At 39.3% G+C, this 20135-nt stretch overlaps 2 long non-coding RNA genes across 5 annotated transcripts in view; one reads left to right on the top strand and one right to left on the bottom strand.

Annotated features, from left to right (window-relative positions):
* Positions 1–20135, bottom strand: part of LOC137079352 (uncharacterized) — a 212324-nt gene that overhangs the window by 65920 nt on the left and 126269 nt on the right. The window lies entirely within an intron of this gene.
* Positions 15050–18740, top strand: LOC137079351 (uncharacterized). The gene is made up of 4 exons (XR_010905463.1): positions 15050–15446; positions 15969–16143; positions 16719–16878; positions 17048–18740. It is a non-coding gene; the product is annotated as an uncharacterized lncRNA (long non-coding RNA).

Genomic DNA, 20135 nt, shown 5'->3' with positions numbered 1-20135 from the left:
AACAGACATGCATTTTTTTCTCGTTATATTGTTTATAATGATTTGATTGAGGAATACCAAAAAGGTTGATGTCTGACTTTAAAAAATGATGAGAAAGGGAAGTGAATGACGTCCGCATTTAAGGGTGTTGCTAGGTGAATACTAATGTTTTCTCTGATTGTTTGCATTACAGTACCTAGTTATGAGTACATCTATGGGCGTTTTACATCTAGTTTCTAGTAGTTTCCAAATGAAATATCATAAGTCTGATCTCATTTAAAAAAGTAATAACATGATTTGTATCATTGATGTATACAGCTGAAATTGCAGTTGGAGGAGTTATGTGCCAAATTTGAATACTTAGGGTTAGTAGTTAAGAACAAATCCCTAACTCTTAGTATGCACAATAATAATAATAATTATGCTTGTCACCACTAATAAAAACAATGTAATAAATTCAAAGACATTTTGCATTGAACAGGAGAGATGCTATGGTGCAGTACCGCATATCCGTGTTAGGGTGGGGATTCAGGACTGCTGCTGGGATGGTGAGAGATGTTAGTTGTGGTGGTGCTGAAGAGAGGATTGCTAAGACTCAATGAAAAAAAATGCTTTGGAGGTAGAGGGAGAACGAGTAGGTACCATGGCAAGGTCTAACATTGTGGATTAAGTACTAAAAGGTAATGTGCAGCAAGAGATATAATCTACCTAAATCCACTTAAAGATCAAAGTACAGATTTCATGTGTAAGCTAGAATATGATCAGTTCACAACATACATTTCGTCATCAGCATAGCACACACGCACAATCCCATTTTTAAGCTTTATGCTCAGTTTGCAAATGCACCTTGAATTTGTTTGCACACATTTGTTTGTCTACAAAGCGGTAAAACTGGCCAGCTGCATCAAGCTTTAAATCTGCATGTGCTTTTGTTCAATTAGCTGCAACATTTAGCAGGACATCGTCACTTGCTTGAATTCTATTTCAGCTGTGTTTCACTGGATAGCCCCTCCAATTTTAAAATCTGATTAAGCCAAAACCCTAGCATAGAAATCTAGATGCACCCTACCGGCAGCAAATCTAATCTGCCGCGAGTGTTGTCTAGCAACTCTCAATACACTTCTGGAGCTGTAAAAGCCAAACTCCGGTCCGGCCAATCACATCGTATATAGAGTCGGTGGGCGGGGCTTAACATAATGACGGCCGAGTTGCGCTTGCGTGTTACTAGTAAACACAGAAGCTGGCAAACGGCGGTCTTTCGAATCAGCTTTGACCGCGACTCTGGAAGACTTGGAGTTAAGCTTTTCTCTGAGAAAAGAACAAAGAACGGCACTGAAGTCATTCTTAAGAAGGGAAGATGTGTTCGGAGTTTTGCCGACTGGATACGGAGAAAGTTTAATCTGTCTTCTAGCTCTGCTTCAACTTCGTTGCTCTGGTTGGTTGTAGTGCTTATCCTATTGCGTGCACGCCGTGCAGAGGGAGTTTGAAAGACAACCGTTTATCCCGTCCCTCGGATTGAGCCCTGTCAATAGTGAGTTTCCAGACCAAACATCTTGATGTGGGTCTGGCTTGTCAGGCTACCAAAACCCTGCTTCACATTTAAATTAAAATGAGATGATTGTGGGGGAAACCTAAAGCTAACCATAAAGTTCAGCTTCATATCCAAACCATAAACCTAACCAAGAGCCCCGTTTCCACCACAGGAACTTTACCCAGGAACCAGGAACTTTGGGTGGTACTCGGTGTGTTTAGACCGCAGGAACCAGGGTCTAAATGAAGTTCCGGGTAAATATTTCCCCCTCCAAAAGGCCCTGCTCGCGAGGTAGTACTTTTTCAAAGTTCAGGAACTTTCGAGGGCGGGACTTGGGCGCTGAACATGCTGATTGGTTTAGCTCACGCAGCCTTTTATTTCAACCGGCAAATATCAGTCTTGCTCTCTGTCTGATGGTGCGCGTTCGTCTCAGCCATCTCACGTGCAATGTCCGTAATAGCTGATAATAATATACATTGTCCTTTTAAATCTAGCTTTACAAGCTTTCTGAATATGCTGCATGCTGCTGAATCTGCATATTAGTGCTCTTTTCTGTCATTGTAAATTACCTCTTAGTAAACCTATACATAACCAGCAAAAGCAGCACAGCTTGAATCTCTTCCATACTCGTTATTAATTTTTTTTCACCATGTAAACGACCTGACCGATTACTTTTAAGTGTGCGTCCTTACATGACATGACAGCGCGCGCAGTGCTCATGTTGACAAGCGAGAGAAAGTTCATTTTTCTGAGGGGAAAAATTTCGTAAGTTATGAAGATAATGTTGGAGTAATGACACAGCGTATATTGCCCCAGGCAGTTTTTACTTTAACTTACTTTTACTTTTTTTTCTGAGATGATTATTACACTTTACAACAAATAAATAGCTTATATAATACTGTATTAGTCCTGGTGGCCGTTAAGAGTTGCTATGGCTACAGTTAACACACTCCAGCTGGTGGAGAAACAGCGTTGACATTTTTGATGCGGCAGACAAACTGCATGTGACAAAATGATTGCGATTGAATGTCATCACATGTAAACACCAGATCGGTTTAGATAACGTCTCATGTAAACAGTCCAGTAAATCTTTCAATCGGTACACACAAAAATGATTACTGTGTCCGTCACTGACTTGGAGGAGCAGTTGCGCGCAGTCCTACATCACTGGACTAATTTGCCTAATCTTCTCGGAACTTTAGATCGTGTTCGAAACGCAGACAGCTGCAGGTCTGGGGGGGAGAAAAGTTCCTGTAAAAAAGTTCCTGGTACAAATTGTTCCGTGTCATTTTGGTGGAAACGGGGCTCAAGATAGCAAGACAGAAAGAAAGGGTAAAGGCCTGTTAACCCTGAGATTAAAATTTGGTGCGGAAATTCTGTACAATAAACATTTTAATTTAATTGTTAATGCATCTGTTCAGACCAAACATTTGCATGCTTTCAATGCGATGCATTTTTTTTACTGAGGTGTTGTAATCTGTTTTTCCTCGCACTTAAATAAAACTGGGCAACCGGTAAGATTTTCTCTTTTGGTTGCATGCCCAGAGCCACTACTGTTACACAAATCCATGACTTGGTAGTGCTCCCGGGTGACTGTTTAGCTAACTGACAGTGAGTATCAGTGGGATATTTTGGAATTGGCTCTCTCGTCTCAGTACTTAAATATATACCATTCAACTTCTTTTCTGACAATCGGGTGTCAAAAATGAAAATATACCTAATTCTTTGTGTCCCAGAGTAACCAGGGTATTTCTGCTTTTCTGAAAAAGCCACCTACAGTCAGAGAGTAAATTAGTATTTTTATTCAGCCCGTTTGCTTTAAAAAATTTTTTTTTTTAAACACATTGGTCTAAACCAAGCAGCAACCTCCCGCGGTCTCTCCTGAAGCCAATACGTGAGTAATTTAAATTGCAATTAATCGACTGACCACTAGGGACAGGCTCCAGAAGAGAGCAGAACCTCATAGAGCCCCATGTTAAAAAAAAAAAAAAAAAACATGTTTACAGCCTGGTACAAATTGTGATTTTGGTCTATACTGCTAATTTTGCCCTTCATGACAACTGTGAGGGTGTTATTCATTATATAAAGCCTTAAAGTTCTGCATAATTAAGGGCGTGGTTACTTTGAGTGACAGGTGGATAGCCATTTATCCGGCGTCTATAGTCATTGCGTCCCCTAAGCTCCGCCCATGTCCTCTTTGCCCATTTTCTGTTATCCGGTCGTGACACGAGCTGACTCGCACGCAAAATGGCAACGGCCAGCTCGTCTCTACTTTACGCTTCAGAACGGCTTATCGGAATCCTATGGGTGATGTCACGGACACTATGTTCATTTTTTTTACAGTCTATGGTCTAAACAGACAAATTGAAGATTTTAATAAATGCATATATATTTGCCTTTAAATATAATTGTCTTTTTATATATTATATTTGTCTTTTTCATTTGTAGCAGGAGTTGCCAAATGACAAACAGTTTTTTTTCTTCGCACTATTAGAGGAGTGTACGTTGGTGTTCAGTAGTAGTCACTGGAGTCGAGCATTGAAGGCATTAACATTCCGGTGCGCAGGAGACACGCTGAAGGTCTGGTATCAGTCAAGCTGCCCTTTTCAAGCCTGAATGACCGGGCAGTGGCAGAGGAGGCCCCACGAGAGAGCGGGAGGGACACCCACACACTTTCCTGCGACAGCCCGCAGAAGAGGAAGAGTCAATTTAACAGCAATCATCCCCCTTGATCACAGCCCGTCTGTAACCTGCCACCTCTGCAATGATTTTATCATCATCTCTCCCTCACACGCCATCTCCGCTGTCTCTATTTTGCTTTGAAAGTCCCCCTTCTTCACTGCAATATCAGTGGAATAGAGATGCCTTTTATAGTTTTGCCTTTTTGATTAATTATTTTATAATAGTGTTAGAGTTTAAATGAATCTGAACTCTGAATAGTAGCCTGTGTAATGTGACAACTTACCCTAATACTATACTAGGTGTTAGGTAGCCTGACGTGGTCATACTCAATTCTAGTCAGAATATGAGTCTGAAACCGCTCCATTGGGCTGTGATTATGAGGCGTGTTTCAACCCAACCTGGAAAGACCTCAATTGGATAGACCTACAACCAATCAGAGCAACGAAGCGACACATTACGCTAGTTGTCAAATGTCAACAGAGCTCAACTGCATAGTGTTGCCAAGTCTGCGTTTTTTTCCACGAGTTGTTTTCTATGTCCGCGGGTTGAAGAGATTATTATGTGATATATTGACCCATGAGTGCGAATTTTAGCAGGCAACCTTGCCAAAATAACACATTTTACCCCTCAAGCGCCATTTTTTCCCCGGGGAGAACCCCCCGAGAAGCTATTGTTTAGGGCTAGTAGTTGGCGGGTTCTGTTGTAAAATCTTGGCAACCCTGTCTGCACGCGCGCTGAAATCAGGCTGGAATAAACGATCTTTGCCGGTGTTATAAAAAAATTAAAGATTTTAATGATACACAGAGTATTTACCCAACATGATCATCAAATAGTGAAGGTGAATGCAGATACAAACAAGCTCTCCGTTTAGGATTCAAAGAAATATAATCCAAGCCCCTTTGATGACGTGCATGATTACGTTCCTGTTGATCATCTGTCCGTCATTGTCTAAAGCCCGCCCTGATGATTGAAGCCCCGACCTAAAAATGTTGTGGCCAGGGCTAAGTTCGGCTGGCATCCAGGCTAGGTGTTAGGGGTTATTCTTGGCCAATTTTTTTTTAAATGTTGCATTTTTGAAAGCCAAGACTTTTTAAGGGATGCGTATAGAGAAATAGTCAGAGACTAAACTAACTAACAAATTGGAGTAAAAGTGTGACAACTAGCCCTGGTATCCCCTATTTCAATAGGCCCACACCAATGGGCTATTTTGGTACCCTGTGAAAGTTTAGTAAACTCAGCTGGCCCCCATGGCCCACATCCTTTAGGTCTGTGGCAGTGTGAGGAGCGAGAGTTAAATCATAGGCTGACAGGGACCTTTCCTTTAATAGATGCCCCCTGTATAACCAGCCCAGAAAAGGGAAGGGAAGAGAACAGCAGCAATTGCTATGCACATTAATGCAACCATTTGCTTGCATCTATGGACAGGTACAGGCTTATATGTGCATGCATACCTGCGAACACCCCCCCCCCCCCCCCCCCCCACACACACACACCTAAAAGTGGTAACTGGGGTTAGATGTCCCTTTTTAGTCTAGTGACCATTTGTGTGTGTGTTTGTGACTCTTTAGCTCTGCTCACTGCACGCCTGTGCGAGCTCGGCTGTTTTCGGAAAGAATCAGCGTATCTGTCTTTTATGAGTATAATAAAACTAAAGACTATTCCTAGATATGAAGGATGCAGTACTACTCAATATTAATATAAGCCTGGCAGAAACTGTGTGTGCGTTATGTAACTTTTAAATGTATTGTCTTGGCAGACTAGATCTGCTATGAACTTGCTACTGCTAAATGAAACAAAGACATGCTGCTGTGAGCATGTAAAATATGCTGCTGCTGCATAAAGAGATATATTCATAACTCTGATCTAGATCTAGGCAGGTGGAGCTGGGGAAGGTGGAGGGTTTCTGAAGGACAAGCTTACAGCATACAATAACCCAGACTTTCATAACCCCATTTCAATTTTGATCAAACAATCTCATTTAATGCAGGATAAACAGGGGCCAATCAGCTTGTGCCATGAAGTATGAGGTATTATATTTTATATTAATGGGATTTTTTAGAATGATTTAAAATCTATTAACTGAAACTTTTTCAATGAATGAATGAATGAATGAATGAATGAATGCACTGAACCAAGAATGACATGAAAGAAGTCTGTAAAGATTAAACAAAAACATTTCATACATGATTTAAACACTGAGATGAATATTTAACTTTACACAAACACACACACACACACACACACACACACACACACACACACACACACACACACACGATCTCTGGGTTCCCAGTATATTCTCAAACAGAGAGAAGCAGCGATTTGTTTTTTCTTGATATTCTCGCTGCTGGCAGTGAAGATAAAAAGTTATATAGGCAGTATTTATAATTGTTATCATCTTCACATGCATTATAGTGCAGTTCTCCATATAGATTTGACTGTAATACTCTGGGCATGTTATGATGATTGAGAAGCATTTCATGCCCACCTGGTCTGCGGGAGAGACTTGATAAACCACTTTTTGAAGAACAAAATTAAAGTGCCCTGGGACAGGCAGCTCAGTTTCCTCTGCAAAGAAAGCTTTGACATTTGCATAGCACTGAATGTAAGCATGTGAGTGTGTGTAAAGGTCTAGGTGTATTTCAAATAGACAGGAACAGGTGATTGAGAAGTTACAGAAGCACACACACACACACTTTGGTTCTCCTATCATTATGAGGACATTCCAACCAAGCGTAATGTTTTTTTTATACTGAGCTAATGACATTTTCTAGTCCAATTTTTATTTTTTTAATAAAAAAATTTGTATGGTATGTTTACAGCGAATTACAAGGACATCTGTGTCCTCATAATGTATAGGGGTGTTGCCTGAAACCTGAATACACACTGCAATATAAGGAGGATATTCATATATTGCAGGCCAAAACAGTGTGCATACGCATACGCACACACACACACACACACACACACACACACACACGAAATGGCTGCATCCGAAATCACATAATGTGCTTTTCAAGTCAAGTCACCTTTACTTATATAGCACTTTTTACAATGCAAATAGTTTCAAAGCAGTTTCACAGTGTTAACAGGAAAATAATGCAACAGAATTTGTTTTGGCTGACAGCCGCTCTCAGTCCCCAACTGAGCAAGCCAAAAGCCAAAGGCAACGACAACAGAAAATGCCTTGTCTGCAGGATTATGAGCAGGAAACCACGGCTCCACCTCACAATCACTCTGGCTCCAAATAATGTCATCAGTGCAAGACGTCAAATCTAATTGTGATTTTTTTTCGGAATCACCACAACACAACGGAATCACCACAACACAACAAAATCACCACAACACAACGGAATCACCACAACACAACAAAATCACCACAACACAACGGAATCACCACAACACAACAAAATCACCACAACACAACGGAATCACCACAACACAACGGAATCACCACAACACAATGGAATCACTACAACACAACAAAATCACCACAACACAACGGAATCACCACAACACAACGGAATCACCACAACACAACGGAATCACCACAACACAACGGAATCACCACAACACAACGGAATCACCACAACACAACGGAATCACCACAACACAACGGAATCACCACAACACAACGGAATCACCACAACACAACAAAATCACCACAACACAACGGAATCACCACAACACAACGGAATCACCACAACACAACGGAATCACCACAACACAACAAAATCACCACAACACAACGGAATCACCACAACACAACGGAATCACCACAACACAACAGAATCACCTCAACACAACGGAATCACCACAACACAACAAAATCACCACAACACAACAAAATCACCACAACACAACAAAATCACCACAACACAACGGAATCACCACAACACAACGGAATCACCACAAAACAACGGAATCACCACAACACAACAAAATCACCACAACACAACGGAAACAAGCCACAACACAACAAAATCACCACAACACAACGGAATCACCACAACACAACGGAAACAAGCCACAACACAACAGAATCACCACAACACAACAAAATCACCACAACACAACAAAATCACCACAACACAACGGAAACAAGCCACAACACAACAAAATCACCACAACACAACGGAATCACCACAACACAACGGAATCACCACAACACAACGGAAACAAGCCACAACACAACAGAATCACCACAACACAACAAAATCACCACAACACAACAAAATCACCACAACACAACGGAAACAAGCCACAACACAACAAAATCACCACAACACAACGGAATCACCACAACACAACGGAAACAAGCCACAACACAACAGAATCACCACAACACAACAAAATCACTACAACACAACGGAATCACCACAACACAACAAAATCACTACAACACAACGGAATCACCACAACGGAATCACCACAACACAACAAAATCACCACAACACAACGGAATCACCACAACACAATGAAATCACCACAACACAACAGAATCACCACAACACAACGAAATCACCACAACACAACGAAATCACCACAACACAACGGAATCACCACAACACAACGGAATCACCACAACACAACGGAATCACCACAACACAACGGAATCACCACAACACAATGGAATCACCACAACACAACGGAATCACCACAACACAACGGAATCACCACAACACAACGGAATCACCACAACACAACAAAATCACCACAACACAACGGAATCACCACAACACAACGGAATCACCACAACACAACGGAATCACCTCAACACAACGGAATCACCACAACACAACGGAATCACCACAACACAACAAAATCACCACAACACAACGGAATCACCACAACACAACGGAATCACCACAACACAACAGAATCACCTCAACACAACGGAATCACCACAACACAACAAAATCACCACAACACAACAAAATCACCACAACACAACAAAATCACCACAACACAACGGAATCACCACAACACAACGGAATCACCACAAAACAACGGAATCACCACAACACAACAAAATCACCACAACACAACGGAAACAAGCCACAACACAACAAAATCACCACAACACAACGGAATCACCACAACACAACGGAAACAAGCCACAACACAACAGAATCACCACAACACAACAAAATCACAACACAACGGAAACAAGCCACAACACAACAAAATCACCACAACACAACGGAATCACCACAACACAACGGAATCACCACAACACAACGGAATCACCACAACACAACGGAAACAAGCCACAACACAACAGAATCACCACAACACAACAAAATCACCACAACACAACAAAATCACCACAACACAACGGAAACAAGCCACAACACAACAAAATCACCACAACACAACGGAATCACCACAACACAACGGAAACAAGCCACAACACAACAGAATCACCACAACACAACAAAATCACTACAACACAACGGAATCACCACAACACAACAAAATCACTACAACACAACGGAATCACCACAACACAACGGAATCACCACAACACAACAAAATCACCACAACACAACGGAATCACCACAACACAATGAAATCACCACAACACAACAGAATCACCACAACACAACGAAATCACCACAACACAACGAAATCACCACAACACAACGGAATCACCACAACACAACGAAATCACCACAACACAACGGAATCAACACAACACAACGAAATCACCACAACACAACGAAATCACCACAACACAACAAAAACACCACAACACAACATAATCACCCCAACACAACAGAATCACCCCAACACAACGGAATCACCACAACACAACGGAATCACCACAACACAACAGAATCACCACAACACAACAAAATCACTACAACACAACGGAATCACCACAACACAACGGAATCACCACAACACAACGGAATCACCACAACACAACGAAATCACCATAACACAACAGAATCACCACAACACAACTAAATCACCACAACACAACTAAATCACCACAACACAACGAAATCAACACAACACAACGGAATCACCACAACACAATTAAATCACCACAACACAACGGAATCAACACAACACAACGAAATCACCACAACACAACGAAATCATCACAACACAACTAAATCACTACAACACAACGAAATCACAACACAACAGAATCACCCCAACACAACGGAATCACCCCAACACAACAGAATCACCACAACACAACGGAATCACCACAACACAACGGAATCACCACAACACAATGAAATCACCACAACACAACGGAATCAACACAACACAACGAAATCACCACAACACAACGGAATCACCACAACACAACGAAATCACCACAACACAACAAAATCACCCCAACACAACGGAATCACCCCAACACAACAGAATCACCACAACACAACGGAATCACCACAACACAACAGTATCACCCCAACACAACAGAATCACCCCAACACAACGGAATCACCACAACACAATGAAATCACCAAAACACAACGGAATCAACACAACACAACGAAATCACTACAACACAACGAAATCACCACAACACAACGAAATCACCACAACACAACAAAATCACCCCAACACAACGGAATCACCCCAACACAACAGAATCACCACAACGGAATCACCACAACACAACAGAATCACCCCAACACAACAGAATCACCCCAACACAACAGAATCACCCCAACACAACGGAATCACCACAACACAACGAAATCACCACAACACAACGAAATCACCACAACACAACGGAATCACCACAACACAATGGAATCACTACAACACAACAAAATCACCACAACACAACGGAATCACCACAACACAACTAAATCACCACAACACAACGAAATCACCACAACACAACGGAATCACCACAACACAACTAAATCACCACAACACAACTAAATCACCACAACACAACAGAATCACCCCAACACAACAGAATCACCACAACACAACGGAATCACCACAACATAACGGAATCAAGTTACAGCACAGCGGAATCACCACAACACAACGAAATCACCACAACACAACTAAATCACCACAACCAAACGGAATCACCACAACACGACGGAATCACCATAACACAACTAAATCACCACAACACAACGGAATCACCACAACACAACAAAATCAAGCCACAGCACAAAAGAATCACCACAACACAACGGAATCACCACAACACAACAGAATCAAGCCAAAGCACAACAGAATCACCACAACACAACGGAATCACCACAACAGAATCAAGCCACAACACAACGGAATCACCAAAACAGAATCAAGCCACAACACAACAAAATCACCACAACACAACAGAATTAAGCCTCAGCACAACGGAAACAAGCCACAACACAACAAAATCACTACAAAACAACTGAAACAAGCCACAACACAACAAAATCACCACAACCAACAGAATCAAGCCACAGCACAACGGAAACAAGCCACAACACAACAAAATCACCACAACACAACTGAAACAAGCCACAACACAACAGAATCACCACAACACACCAGAATCAAGCCACAACACAACGGAATCACCACAACACAACAGAATCAAGCCACACCACAACGGAATCACCCCAACACAACAGAATCAATCCACAGCACAACAGAATCACCACAACACAACAGAATCAAGCCACAGCACAACAGAAACAAGCCACAACACAACAAAATCACTACAACACAACAGAATCAAGCCACAGCGCAACAGAAACAAGCCACAACACAACAAAATCACTACAACACAACAAAATCACCACAACACAACAGAATCAAGCCACAGCACAACAGAAACAAGCCACAGCACAACAGAAACAAGCCACAACACAACAAAATCACTACAACACAACAAAATCACCACAACACAACAAAATCAAGCCACAACACAACGAAATCAAGCCACAGCACAACAGATTCACCACAACACAACAGAATCACCACAACACAACGAAATCACCACAACACAACGAAATCACCACAACACAACAAAATCACCACAACACAACAGAATCTAGCCACAGCACAACAGAATCACCACAACACAACGGAATCACCACAACACTACAAAATCACCACAACAGAATCAAGCCACAGCACAACGGAAAAAAGCCACAACACAACGGAATCACCACAACAGAATCAAGCCACAACACAACGGAATCACCACAACAGAATCAAGCCACAACACAACAAAATCACCACAACACAACAGAATTAAGCCTCAGCACAACGGAAACAAGCCACAACACAACAAAATCACTACAAAACAACTGAAACAAGCCACAACACAACAAAATCACCACAACCAACATAATCAAGCCACAGCACAACGGAAACAAGCCACAACACAACAAAATCACCACAATACAACTGAAACAAGCCACAACACAACGGAATTACCACAACACAACAGAATCAAGCCACAACACAACGGAATCACCACAACACAACAGAATCAAGCCACACCACAACGGAATCACCCCAACACAACAGAATCAAGCCACAGCACAACGGAATCAACACAACGGAATCACCACAACACAACGAAATCACCACAACACAATGAAATTATCACAACACAATGGAAACAAGCCACAACACAACAGAATCACCACAACACAACAGAATCACCACAACACAACGGAATCCCCACAACACAACGAAATCACCACAACACAACGAAATCACCACAACACAACAGAATCAAGCCACAGCACAACTGAATCACCACAACACAACAAAATCACCACAACAGAATTAAGCCACAGCACAACGGAAACAAGCCACAACACAACGGAATCACCACAACAGAATCCAGCCACAACACAACAAAATCACCACAACACAACAGAATCAAGCCACAGCACAAAGGAAACAAGCCACAACACAACAAAATCACCACAACACAACTGAAACGAGCCACAACACAACAAAATCACCACAACACAACAGAAACAAGCCACAACACAACAAAATCACCACAACACAACTGAAACGAGCCACAACACAACAAAATCACCACAACACAACAGAATCAAGCCACAGCACAACGGAAACAAGCCACAACACAACAAAGTCACCACAACACAACTGAAACAAGCCACAACACAACGGAATCACCACAACACAACAGAATCACGCCACAACACAACGGTATCACCACAACACAACAGAATCAAGCCACAGCACAACGGAATCACCACAACACAACAGAATCAAGCCACAGCACAACGGAATCAACACAACGGAATCACCACAACACAACGAAATCACCACAACACAACAGAAACAAGCCACAACACAATGAAATTATCACAACACAACGGAAACAAGCCACAACACAACATAATCAAGCCACAGCACAACGGAATCACCACAACACAACAGAATCAAGCCACAGCACAACGGAATCACCACAACACAACAGAATCAAGCCACAACACAACGGAATCACCACAACACAACAGAATCACCACAACACAACGAAATCACCACAACACAACAGAATCAAGCCACAGCACAACAGAAACAAGCCACAACAGAATCAAGCCACAGCACAACGGAATCACCACAACACAACAGAATCAAGCCACAGCACAACGGAATCAACACAACGGAATCACCACAACACAACAAAATCACCACAACACAACGAAATCACCACAACACAACAGAAACAAGCCACAACACAATGAAATTATCACAACACAACGGAAACAAGCCACAACACAACAGAATCGCCACAACACAACAGAATCGCCACAACACAACGGAATCACCACAACACAACGGAAACAAGCCACAACACAACGAAATCACCACAACACAACGGAATCACCACAACACAACAGAATCACCACAACACAACGGAATCACCACAACACAACGGAAACAAGCCCCAACACAATGAAATTATCACAACACAACGGAAACAAGCCACAACACAACAGAATCACCACAACCCAATCACCACAACACAACGGAATCACCACAACACAACGGAATCACCACAACACAACGGAATCACCACAACACAACGGAATCACCACAACACAATGGAAATAAGCCACAACACAACAGAATCACCACAACACAACAGAATCACCACAACACAACGAAATCACCATAACACAACGGAAACAAACCACAACACAACAGAATCACCACAACACAACAAAATCGCTACGACTAGGGATGCTCATATTGACCTTTTAACCATTAACCGATAAGAATTTTGACCACTTCTAAGTGTTTTTTTTTTTTTTTTTTTTTTTTTACTCTCGGGGCGCGTCGACACATGCAAGAAGCAATGGGAAAGAAGCATAATGTGTGGGAACATTTCGACAGAAAGGGTGACGAAGTTAGATGCCAAATAAGCTATGCGGTATTACAATACAGCAGCAGTACAAGCTCCTGGCTGGAAGCAAAATGAACGTCGCTTCCCAAGGCTGACCGCTCTAGCGAGGCGTCTCTGTATTCCTCAGGCATCAGTGCCATAAGAAGCCTTGTTTAATGCTTTTTGTAGTGTGGTTTTGTCTAACAGCTTATCTTGTTACAAAAAAACGGCTTACATTGTTGCAGCCATTAAAATAGTTTTGTTTTTAATGTCAAACTAGTTATATTTCATTTTGTTTATTTGTTACGGTAATTTAGAAAAATGTTTAGAGCAATTTTTTGTTTGTTAAATCAAGTTTGTTAAATTAAAGTTAAATTAAAGACAGTGAGTTAATCACATGTTTAATCAAATTAGCCTCTCAAATCAGCTCTTGACTCGTCTTGCCTATAATAAAATCCATACACTGTAAGTAATTGCTGTAAATTTACAGCCAATTTTCAACACTAAAATGCCGTTTTCTTGTTAAACAGTTTAATACTGTAGTTAGCAATGCATTGTGGGCTGCTTAATTTGGAGGAACAGGAAGGAGGCCCTAAACAGTATGCTAATGTTTTAAATTACAGTACACAACAGTATTTTTTGGAAACTGAGTGTTGACTGTGGAGTTTGGAGTACGTTCAGAAGTTTGATACAACAAATCGAGGCTACTGCTTTTGGACAATTTTCTTTAATAAAACCTAGAAATAATTTGCCATTAACTCCTGGGGAGACTTCAGAAAACATTATTTGGATAGGAGATTTTCCAGAAGAGGACACACAGTTTAGAGGACGTGCCGCATATCATCAAGTGTTCTTCATCAACCTCTATCGGGTCTTGCATCTACAAAATAAACGGTAATTGAAATCTTTTTCATTTTGCAAATAATGTTTGATATCAAACTGATGCTCAGGAGCTTATCTTGCTTGGTATTTGAACATTTCATTTAACAGTGAGGCTCAGATTTGAATAGCCAAAACAATATTACTTTTGGGTGTTTTTTTGTTTAATTTTGGTAACATTTGCAGTAGAACTCCCCCAATACCTGTAAAAAATAAAATTGCTACCCATAAGTTTTTGATTGCCAAATCTATTTAGCAGTTTGACTGTAGGTACTTAGCCTACCTCATTTGCCTGTAGGTTGCTCTCACCTAGTGTTTACTAATTATTGACCTTTTATCATTTTTCTTCTTAAAAATCTTATCATGGTAAGATTAATGTATTTGTTCCCTACAGCTACTTCAGCTGACATTGAGACAATTTAGTCTTCCTGCAAGTCCTAGTCTGATACTGCCTAGTACTGTATATTTCATTTAGATTCATTGATAGACACATTGTATATCATTTACACACGGTAATATGTATGCTTTGACTTGAAGTTTCAGGTGCAACTGGGCAAGTCCCAGTTAAAGGTTGGATAATCATCTTTGAGGACCGTGTAATCTCTTAGGACATCACACCAACATTTGCAATGGGACTTGCTGCTGTATTTGCAACTACATTCAACCTTCAGTTTCAAGATGAGGGACCCTGCTCTCTGGAATTCAGTTAGAGGTAAAAACTCTTCATTACTTGTCATCATTATATAGATACAATTAAATTAATGTGTTTGTATTTTTTTCCGCATAAAATGGTATTAGTACTGTACATTTCAAGGCACACACATGGTATTTTGCTTGACTATACGGCTTTATATACTAAATTGTAATAATTAAAAATATATGTGTATATATATATATATATATATATATATATATCCAAATAAATGTAATTACTAAACTAAATTAACTATTATAAACTAAATTACTGATCTGCCCACAGTGTCGCTATTTGATATTTGAAATGAGCTGATGACATCACTTTTTTTCTCCAGAGTGGCTGTACAGCCGAATCAAATTCTGTTGCATTATTTCCATGTTTAACACTGCTTTGAAAGAAATCTGCATTGTAAAAAGCCCTATAGAAATAAAGTTGACTTGACTTTAATATAATTTAATTTGATGTCACTTTTATGTCATTCAAGTCCACTCTATTTGTGCAATGAAGAAAGACAAAAACAAAACAATTCATTGCATTTAATTGAAAGCATGTTGTTACAACACTCTGATCTTAGACTATTTGGATTTCAGGTGCCTGGTTGGTATAAATCCAGAGAAAGGGACAAAGGCCAAAAGGGGCAAGGTTGTCTCCAAGAAGAACGGTATGATCGTCCAGAAGAAGTCTTTTGAGACACGTCGCCATGCTACTGAAGAATCTCCTTGACTTTTAATGGAACTTTGATATAAATCGGTGAGCTCTTTAATCTCGTTCTCTTTGTTTTGAGAGTCTGGCATTACCACATTAAACCACAAGAGAACTGGTATTATTAACTTTTGTAAGCATTAGCTTGGAGTGTATACTGTACATTCGTGATTTTACAGTTTATTTATTATTATGATTGTTTGTTGTTGTTTGACAGTGACAAAACTGGAATAATACTGCAGAGAGGAACAGCGGCTACCAAAGTGATGGACATCTCTCCTGGATCCATATAAACTAAGATGTAAATACACAAGCTACCTCAAATGACTATTTTAAGAGGTAAAAATACAAGCCTACCTCACAGGACAATTTAAAGAGTAACCTGAAATGAAATAAACCCTAAAATGTTTTAATTGCATATTATTGATGCCTACTGTCAAAATGTTTTACTGTACTTTGTAGGTCTTCAAACGTATGTGTTAAATTAAACTAGGTTTTATTTAACTAGGTTTTTCCCTTCATGTTTGGTAAGGGTTAGGGGCAGTCTCTGAGCAATTTAAGAATTTAAAGGGTTAGTTCACACAAAAATGAAAATTAGCCCATGATTTCCTACCCTCAAGTCATCCTATGTGTATATGACATTATTCTGTCATTATTCTATTTATATTAATAAATGTCCTAGCTCTTCCAAGCTTTATAACGGCAGTGATTGTTGTTCTGTTTTTTTAAGTCCATAAAAGTGCACATATACATCATATAACTGCTCCACACGGCTCTGGCGGGTTAAAAAGGGCCTTCTTAAGTGAATTATTGCTTCTAAAGTGAATTATTGTGTGAGAAAAATATCCATATTTAAAATTTTATAAAGTAAATTATCTAGCTTCAGGCTAATCACCGTTCGTATTATGAAAAAAGTGTAGCGCCTCTCGCAGTACAAAACACTTGCGCTATGTCTGACATTGCACACGAGTTACGCACGTCAGACGTAGCGTAAGCATTTTGAAATAAAAAGAAGAATCTAAAAGAAGAAATGTCATATATACTGACTTGAGGGTTAGTAAATCATGGGCTGGGTGAATTTACTCTTCAAGTTTATTGCCATAGTCTAAAGCAGGTTCTACTAGGCTCTTTTTGCTACTAGAAATCTCTTAGAAATGTCCAACAGGATTTTGTTTTATTTTTTCCATTTTTTGTATTCATGCTGACATTGACATTGCTCTTTGGAATAAAGGTATTTGATTTTGAAGTTATTGCTTATTTTCCATAATATTCACAATAATGCATATCTTAACCAATTGCCTATAGCCCTGAGAATACTGAAGTTAATTGCAATTAATATTGATTGCAATGAAGACTAATATTTTAGGAAACTGCTAAATTTATTGTGTTTCTAATACAGTAAAAAATAAAAAACTTATTTTAAAAAAATGCAGCATATTTCTGTGATTATTTGAAAATTATAATATATATTTATATATTGAAAATATATTGTTTAGGTTGTTACTTTAATTCTCACAGTTTACTGTATTAGACTGTGAAATCATTTAACAGTGTGACTACAGACATATACAGCATTTCTGGTTTACAGACTACTACTGTAAAGTCATTTTACATATGAATACCGTAAAAATAACGGTATACTGCTGGCGTCTCTGCTGCCAGCTCTTTACTGTAAATTATAGAAATACAGAAATATACCGTTTTTCTAGTTTACAGACTACTACCGTAAAATCATTTTACATATGAATACCGTAAAAATAACGGTATACTGCTGGCGTCTCTGCTGCCAGCTCTTTACTGTAAATTACAGAAATACAGAAATATACCGTTTTTCTAGTTTACAGACTACTACCGTAAAATCATTTTACATATGAATACCGTAAAAATAACGGTATACTGCTGGCGTCTCTGCTGCCAGCTCTTTACTGTTATTTTACAGGGAAATTTTTTACAGTGTAGATATAACACTTGAAGCATTACAATGTTAGTTAATTTATCCTACTATAATATTACATCCACAGTAAAAGGCATTTTTGACGAGCTGAGGCAGGCTGATAACCACAGCTCGCAACACCGCTTGCAAACGAAAAGAGCTAAATTTTTTGAGATTCGACAACCTTTCTTAAAATATGATTAAAAGATTTTGTAAGCATATTGGGTAATTGTGTGTGTTTTATTTCTGATGACGCAGTGAAACATGAGAAATAGTGCTATTTTCATGATTTATCAATTTTTTAATGTGGTTCAGATACAATAATATTTTGAGTTTCTTTTTTAATTTTAAATAAAAATGTAATTAAATTTCCTTCATTGTATCAACTCAAATTTTTAATTTCAATAAACTAAAAATTTTAAGGCAACCAGGTTACTTTTTTAAGTTAAACCAATAAAAAACAACAAATTTCTTTTTACCGTGTAGCAGCTGAAGAAACGTGAGCTGCTGCTGAACTCTAGCCTATATTTGCCTATATGTCACATAAGCCTATATGTCTCTGTGAAGAACGAGACTATTCTAAATTTCTATGTGTGAAATAAGAAGCTAATAAACACAGGATAATATGTTTTTTTGTGATTTTTCAACTGATTTTGGCTATTTTATATCAATAATGTTTACATTATGACTGCTAACAGGTGTAGCGATTAGCTCCATATAAAATGATAAATATAACGTTTTAACATAACCATATGCTTTTAGTTTAGTTTTTTTTTTTTTTTTTTAGAAAGACTAGATAATGTCGACTACTAAATTAAATACTGCACTGTTATTGGGCCATTTAGGCAGGCAAGGATTTGAATAATGGCAGTTAAAAAAAACAAAAGATTCGTAAATAATGAGGATTACGTCTAATACATTCAAAAGTTTGAAACGATCGTCGAGTTAGCACATTGTAGCATTAATTGAGCTGTTCTTCTTGCAAGACATTAGACAAAAGACTGCAAAAGTGTCTTCAGGCCAACAAACTTATTTGATAAAAGCATCTCTAAAAAAATCCATACATTGTCTTAGAAAATATTTAATAAAATGCATAGTTTTGGACATAACAGCTCAGATTTTAAATAAAGCATGACCACACTTGTGCCTTCCATTAAGTTGTAGTTATAAGTCATTATACATTCACATAATATTTTTATACATGAAAAATATTTCAAATATTTAATTTTTTTATTTTTATGTTTTAGCCTGTATATATCTATATTAATAACTGTCTCAGTAATTCTGAGTATCCAGCTGTAAGCTAGATCCAGCATGTAAAGTGTTGGCTTTCTAAATATATATTGGTTATGTGTATATTCAGAATAACTTA

Source organism: Pseudorasbora parva, chromosome 6 (genome assembly GCF_024679245.1).
Source record: "Pseudorasbora parva isolate DD20220531a chromosome 6, ASM2467924v1, whole genome shotgun sequence".
Lineage (NCBI taxonomy): Eukaryota > Metazoa > Chordata > Actinopteri > Cypriniformes > Gobionidae > Pseudorasbora > Pseudorasbora parva.
The sequence above is the reverse complement of the archived record's forward strand: the minus strand, read 5'-3'. Positions and strand labels throughout refer to the sequence as shown.